Source organism: Xyrauchen texanus, chromosome 6, assembly GCF_025860055.1.
Source record: "Xyrauchen texanus isolate HMW12.3.18 chromosome 6, RBS_HiC_50CHRs, whole genome shotgun sequence".
In the NCBI taxonomy this organism is placed as follows: Eukaryota; Metazoa; Chordata; class Actinopteri; order Cypriniformes; family Catostomidae; genus Xyrauchen; species Xyrauchen texanus.
The window spans coordinates 8,243,060-8,251,100 of record NC_068281.1 but is presented as its reverse complement, the minus strand read 5'-3'; positions in this window follow the sequence as shown (position 1 = coordinate 8,251,100).

Genomic DNA, 8,041 nt, shown 5'->3' with positions numbered 1-8,041 from the left:
GAATGTGAATCCCCAAAACAAAAGAAGGACTAAAATATTGAACTGTTTATCACCCACATCTATTATATTACTTTAAAAGACATGGATTTAACCACTGGAATCTTATGGTTTACTTTTATGCTTTGTTTATGTGCATTTTGAAGCTTCAAAATGTTGTCACGTTAATGCAATTTTCATTAGATCAGGCTGAATTTAACAAATGTTTCTAGGTCGAGACTGAACCTTAAAGGGATAGTTCACCCAAAAATGTTAATTCTCTCATTATTTACTCACCCTCATGATATTCAAGGTGTGCATGACTTTCTTTCTTCACCAGAACAAAAAAAAACAAATGCACGATAAATATACAAATATCTTAGCTCAGTAGGTCCTTAAAATGCAAGTGAATGGAATTTTTTTTTGAAGCTCCATAAATCACAGACAGTCAGCATAAACGACAGCGAAACAACTCGCACGGTTAAATTAATGTCTTCTAAGGCAACATGATCACTTTTGGTGCGAAAAATATAAATATTTAAGTACTTTTAAGTATGCTGAATGTCTGTGATTTTTGGAGTTTCAATAGAGAAATCACCATTCACTCCGCATTTTAAGGACCTACTGAGCTAAGATATTTTTATATTTGTTCTGGTGAAGAAAGAAAGTCATACACACCTGGGATATCATGAGGGTGAGTAAATACATTACATTTACATTTATTCATTTGGCAGATGCTTTTATCCAAAGCGACTTACAAAAGAGGAAAAACATCAGCGAATCATCTTAGGGAGACAGTGGTACAAAAAGTGCCATATTATTATTTATTTTTTTTAGTGACCGGTTAAGTCCTTTTGGAAAAGATGTGTTTTTAGCCGTTTTTTGAAGATAGAGAGTGAGTTAGCTTCACGGATTGAGTTGGGAAGGTCATTCCACCAATGTAAATAATGAGAGAATTTAAATTTTTGTGTGAGGCAAGGCAAGGCAAGTTTATTTATATAGCACATTTCATACACAATGGTAATTCAAAGTGCTTTACATAGAAGAGATTTAAATAAGAATAAAAAAATAAGAATAACTGAAACAGTTTAGAATATAAAATAAAATAAAATACAGTACAAACAGTCGGACACACAGTGGCACAGTGCTCATTCAGTAAATGCACAGCTAAACAGATGTGTTTTGAGTCTGGATTTGAATGTGACAACTGTAGGAGCACATCTGATCTCTTCTGGAAGCTGGTTTCAGCTGCGGCTGGCATAATAGCTAAAAGCAGACTCTCCTTGCTTAGAGTGAACCCTTGGTATTTCTAGCTGATGTGATCCTAATGATCTGAGTGATCTGTTGGGTTTATATTCAGTGAGCATATCTGCAATATATTGAGGTCCTAGCCCATTGAGTGATTTATATACCAGTAATAATACTTTAAAATCAATCCTAAATGTAACTGGGAGCCAGTGTAAAGACCTGAGGACTGGTGTGATATGTTCATATTTTCTGGTTCTGCTCAGAATCCTGGCAGCAGCGTTCAGTATGAGCTGCAACTGTCTTATGGTCTTTTGGGAAGGCCAGTGAGGAGTCCATTACAATAATCCACCCTGCTGGTGATGAAAGCATGCACAAGTTTCTCCAGGTCTTGACTGGAAACAAAGCATCTAATTCTTGCAATATTTTTCAGATGATAGTATGCTGATTTAGTTATTGCTTTGACATGACTACTGAAACTAAGGTCTGACTCTAGAGACACACCAAGATTCCTGACTTGATTTTTAGTTGTTTGACCCCTAGCGTCAAGGTATGCATTCACCTTGAGAACTTCATCTTTGTTTCCAAACACAATGACTTCAGTTTTGTCTTTGTTTAACTGAAGAAAGTTTTGGCACATCCAACTGTTAACTTCATCAGTGCATTGGCACAGGGAGTCAAAGGGGCTGTAATCGTTAGGTGATAGGGCTAAGTAGATCTGTGTGTCGTCTGCATAGCTGTGGTAAGCAATTTGGTTCTTTCTCATTATTTGGCTCATTGGGAGCATATACAGGTTGAACAGGAGTGGCGCAAGAATTGAGCCTTGAGGGACTCCGCATGTCATGGACGTCCACTCAGACTTATGGTCTCCTATACCCACATAATAACCTCTCCCTTCTAAGTATGACCTGAACCATTTTAGGACCATCCCAGAAAGCCCCACCCAGTTTTCCAGCCTGTCAAGAAGTATGTTGTGATCAACAGTGTCAAATGCAGCACTGAGGTCGAGTAGTACCAGTACTGATAATTTGCCTAATTTGTATTTAAGCAAATATCGTTTATTATCTTTATGAGCACTGTCTCTGTGCTGTGATGCGATCAGAAACCAGATTGAAAATTGTCAAAGTATCCATTTGAGTTCAAGAATTTGTTCAGCTGATTGAAGACAACTTTTTCAATGATCTTGCCTATGAACGGAAGATTCGAGATCGGTCTATAGTTGCTTAATATGGTCTTATCCAGATTGCTCTTTTTCAAGAGGGGCTTGACAACTGCAGTTTTCAGGGAGTTTGGAAATCTCCCAGAGAGAAGTGAGGAGTTTATCACTTCTAGGAGATCTGCTTCTAAACAGTTGAACACACTTTTGAAAAAAGATGTGGGAAGTGCATCAAGGGCGCAGGTTGATGTTTTAAGGTGCTGTACGGTTTCTTCCAAAATTTTGCCATCAATTTCTTGAACTACTTTCTCAAGGATGTGCTGATCACCTTTCTGATATTATTGATTTTTTCAGAGAAGAAAGAAGCAAACTCATTGCAGTTGCTTTCTGAGAGCATTTCACTGGGAATCTGGCTTGGGGGGTTTGTCAGTCTCTCTACAGTCGCAAAAAGAGTGCGTGTGTTGTTTAAGTTGCTGTTTATAATATTCGAGAAGAAAGTCTGTCTAGCTTTGCCTAGTTCCATATTAAAAGCATGGATGCTGTGTTTGTAGATGTTATAATGGACTACAAGTTTTGTCTTCCGCCACATGCGCTCTGCTTTTCTGCATTGTCTTTTCATATTTTGCACTGCTGTTGAGTTTCTCCAAGGTGCTTTTTGTCTTCCACTTCCAATTTACCATAGTGATTCTTGACAAATGATTCATGTTGTAGATCAATCTAAGATCTTCAGGCATCAATGCAGTCAGCAGAACTGTAAATCAAAATGAAAAGAACAGAAGCTCTAATAAACAAACAATGTAATTGAGCTTAAAAATTACTATTGCTTGCCCTTAGCAATTCTGCTGCTAAGCTTTAGTTGTTAAAAGGCTTTTGTCAACAGTAATACCAGCAAAGTGATACTTCTCTTGAGAAAAGCATTATAAAGTCAATAAGCCATTTATGAATCCCATGACTAAACTGCTAAATAAAGCAGGCCGAGTTTAAAAACCAGCCAATTTCAACAATTTAATTCATCTCAAATATGTATTTACATAAAACCACAAAAAAACATAGCTGCTCTAGATAACATAATTTCCTCTGCATGGTAAAGCAGAGTGTAACTTTAGCTTTAAGGATTAATAATACATTTGTACCAAATCTGTTTAGAGCATAAATGTGGTATAGAGATCTCCTTCTGCCACAGATGATTGTGGGAGTCATCATTGACTCCCACTCATGCATCACAGATGTGTATGACTTTCTTCTGCAGAACAGAAAGAGTTTTAGAAGAATATTTCAGCTCTGCAGGTCCATACAATACAAGTGAATGGTTAGCAAAACTTCAAAGCTCTAAAAAAGCACATAAAGGCAGCATAAAATTAATCTATATGACTCCAGTGGTCAATCCATGTCTTCTGAAGCAATCTAATACATTTTGGGTGAGAACAGACCACAATATAACTCCTTTTTCCTCTGTTCATATTGGCATTGCAGTCTCCTTGGCAACCATGATTTCAAGGTCAACAACACTTCCTAGTGCTTGACGCATACACAGAGAGCTAGATGGCGCTTGGAAGTTTAATAGAGGTTTCAAAGTTTTGGTCCCCATTCACTTGTATTATATGGACCTACAGAGCTGAGATAATCTTCTAAAAACCTTTGTTTGTGTTCTGCTAAAGAAAGAAAGTCATACACATCTGGAATGGCATGAGGGGGAGTGAACTATTCATTTAAGAAAGTTCTACACATCCCCCACCTCTTGCATGTCTGTTTATTAAATATTTTGGCTAATCTGATTATGCTTTAAGCTATTAGTAAAGAGTAAACTATCTCAAATGAACACCTAACTGTGTTGCTCGTACATGGCCAAAGCAATGCAACATCTCCATGGATGCTATTTACATTTACATTTATGCATTTGGCAGACACTTTTATCCAAAGCAACTTACAGTGCACTTATTACAGGGACAATCCTGTAACTCCAGGAGCAACCTGGAGTTAAGGGCCTTGCTCAAGGGCCCAACAGTGGCATCTTGGTGGTGCTGGGGCTTGAACCCCCAACCTTCTGGTCAGTAATCCTGAGCCTCAACCAGTGCCCTCAAAAATTGGTGCTGTTTTACATTTACATTTTTATGCATTTGGCAGATGTTTATACACACTTTACAATTATATTTAATCAAACTACACATTGATCACTCTAAGACTTAATAGATATTACGGTTAAATTTTTTGTTAATGCATGTTTTCCTGCAAAGCTGCTTTGAAACTATGTATGTAGTGAAAAGTGCTATACAAATCAAAATGACTTGACTTGATTTCTGTGTGGCCGGCACTGGAGAGTTCTACAGTCTGAACTCCTTGGTTCAACAATATAACGGCGCCCTCTAGAGGTTAAATAAAAAACGATTACTGACTCAGAGTGGAGTTTGTTGTGCAAGTAACTAGGCTATTTATAGCGATGGCCGCTTCAAGCATGGGTTTAAAATATTGACAAAAGCCTAGGTATGTATACAATACTTGTTATTATGATCAGTCATTTAAGACCATTAAAGGTGGTTTGATAATTAATTTTTTATTACTAATCGCTGCACTGGAGAATTGCTTTGCCGACAAGTTGGAGAGGACGACCAAAAGGACTTAAGCTGTTTGAATGGTTAGAACGATGTTAAGTCAAAGATGGAAACTGCTTACCTTTTGGGGTTGAGGGCATCCAATTTGTTCCAGTCAGATTATAAACACGAGCGCTACAAAGAGGTTCTGTTTCTAAGTGAATTTACAAGTTAATTAGCAGTAGTAAATTCATCTTTAATGCCAACATTATTTGAATATGCTGCCTGAGTTTATGTTTTTGTTTGTCTGTTCGTCTGCTTCAGAAGACAAAGCGCAAGCCTGTGCACAGGAACAGTTTTATAGTTTTCCTTTTGATAATTTTTTGACTATAAAGTTTCCCAAACTATACAATAAACTTTAGTCCAAACTTCCTAATATTATGACGCAAAAAATGTGCAAAAAAAAAAAGCATGGTAAAATATATCCATGAGTGGTGGTGGTGTAGTGGTGTAAAGCAGATAACTGGTAACCTTGTAATCAGAAGGTTGCTGGTTTGATTCCTACAGCCACCACCATTGTGTCCTTGAGCAAGGCACTTAACTCCAGGTTGCTCCCTGTAATAAGGGCTCTGTAAGTTGCTTTGGATAAAAGCGTCTGCCAAATGCATAAATGTAAACGTAAAAAATATCCATCTGAAGTAATTATGTAATACAATGTGTTTATGTGAGGGCACATATAGACCATAACATTCTAAAATAACCTTTAAGTTGATTTTATTTCTATCCCTTTTTCTTTCTCCCTTTCTTGTACATCATTCATAGATTTAATATGATAATAAAATAATATAATAAATATTGTCAGTCGTAATGCAGTCGCTATTTTGCTTTGCAAGTCAGTGTTTAATGTTACTGCTGAACTACAAACACATTTGCCCTGTAATATTTTGGAGGTCAGAGTTTTTCAGTTCTTCAGAGTGGCATTCAAAGCTGTTTGTTTGCAAATTTCTTCAAATGGGAGAAATTCTGTTTCCCAAAGCTGAGAAAAACATGTAGTTAAAATACAGGAAGGGCTATATATGCACACACACAAACTGCTTACCGGTGTGTGTGGGTTGGTGTACTTTGAGGTAGGAGATCTTGGTGTACACCAAGTCCTTCAGGTGACTCCTCACATTTGACCTCCCGTCATCACAGCATCTTCTCTGACCCCTGCAACAAATCCATCCATAAGAGAAAGTGCCGCTCTGCTCGTCATCTCCTTGGCAGAGTGTGGGGAACAGGACGGCGGCATGGGCGTGTGTGTGATTACATGTTCCTGCTCAGATATGCACTGACCCAGTGGATATGTGTGCACATCAGCAGATGGTCTGATCTTCTCGCAGCTGTCTGATGTCTCACTGCTGGCGACTGACAAACATTTTTTGAGCTCCAGGGGAGGAGGGGTCCTGACGATTCCCTCATGTCATGTTTCTGTGTTGCTCCACAGTTTTGTGATTCTGTTTATCTATAGTTGTTTGGGCCTTTAACTCTATTGGTTCTATACATTTCTGTGGTTCTGTTTCGTTTGTGTGGTTCTACAATTTTGTGCTTCTGTTTAGTGGTTGTGTGCTTGTCTGTAAAAGGAAATATTGAAGTAACATGAATGGGTTTTTTTTCCAGAAACAAATGTATTTTTGTGTAAATCATTCATAAATCTATTTGTATGTACATTGTCTTTTTAATAAATATGCAGTTTTGTGTAATAATGTTTTTTTCTTTTTTATATGTGTCATTCGATTCTGGTTTTTGTTGACTTTTACAGGTACTACGAATATGCAATCCTCAAATCCACAACTGCAGAAAAGGTGATTGACAGTTTGGATTACATTTTCAGTCGGCATGGACTTCCCTTAACAATCAGGTCAGATTGTGGACCGCAATTCATTTTGTCTGGAGAAAGGAATCCACCACATCAAAACAACACAAAAGTGGGCACAAGCAAATGGAGAACTGGAAAGACAAAACACATCATTGACGTGCACATATCATGTCAAGTTGGAAGGTATGAAAGGTTGAAGTAGGGCTGGACTGGCAATCTGGCATACCGGGCATTTTCCCGGTGGGCCGACGCACTTTTGGGCCGATCAGGGGCGTAATGGCCATCGGGAGAACCGAGCCGTGGTTCGGCCGGGAAACATGCCGAATGGGCCGTGATAAGCAACAATGAGCCACCGCGTTATGCAGAACAGACCACAAAACGGCGCTGCGATACGCCACTCAACAGTTGGGCCAGTTGCCATGTAAATTCCCGCACCGATTTCTCTTCCCAGTCCAGCCCTGGGTCGGACCACACAGATGCCAGATTGAACTCGTCAACCACCTTTATTCTTCTACACACGTCATGACATCACATCAATACATAACATCCCCCCTCTACTTTAATATGAACTCACCTTGTTTAAGAAGTTCTCATTCACATTTTCTTACAACTTACACAGTTCAGAACATCCAGGACAAATGTAACGAACTCTGTTATTTCTCTTATCAGCTCTTACACCTTCATAGAACATCACCAATGCTTTCAACATAGATGCACTGAACCATGACAAAACACTTTTTCTTTTTTTTAACTCATATAACCTTTAATGTCTATGGAACTCATTGAACCTAAAACTTTCTCTTTTTTTTCAGTTCCATCTAATTTTATTAGTCACTCAATAGCATAGTCTCTAAACCTTCCAGACAATTTGATTTGTCTCTGAGGCCTGTATGTTTTAGGAGTTTGTTCCTTTCTCTGAATTGTTTCACAGTTCATTTTGTATTCCTCTGCAATTCCTTTTTGTTCCTCATCACAACTTGGCTCTTGAGCACATTTCATATCACCATTCACTGCATGCAACTTCTTGATAAATGTCGTGTTCCGGGCATATTTCGCTCCGGTGGGTGACTGAAAGATAACCTTCTCTGTGTACGACTTTGTGAGGCATACTGTGAAATGTTGTGAATTTGTCTGTTTTATCCTGCTTCACAAACACTTGATCTCCGTCCTCTATGTCTGATGTCTTAGCACCTCGTCTATGGTCTGTGTATATCTTGGCTTTTCTTTTTTGCTCCTTTGCCTTGAGGCTCGGTCTCGAGCTTCAAGATCACTGTGTGG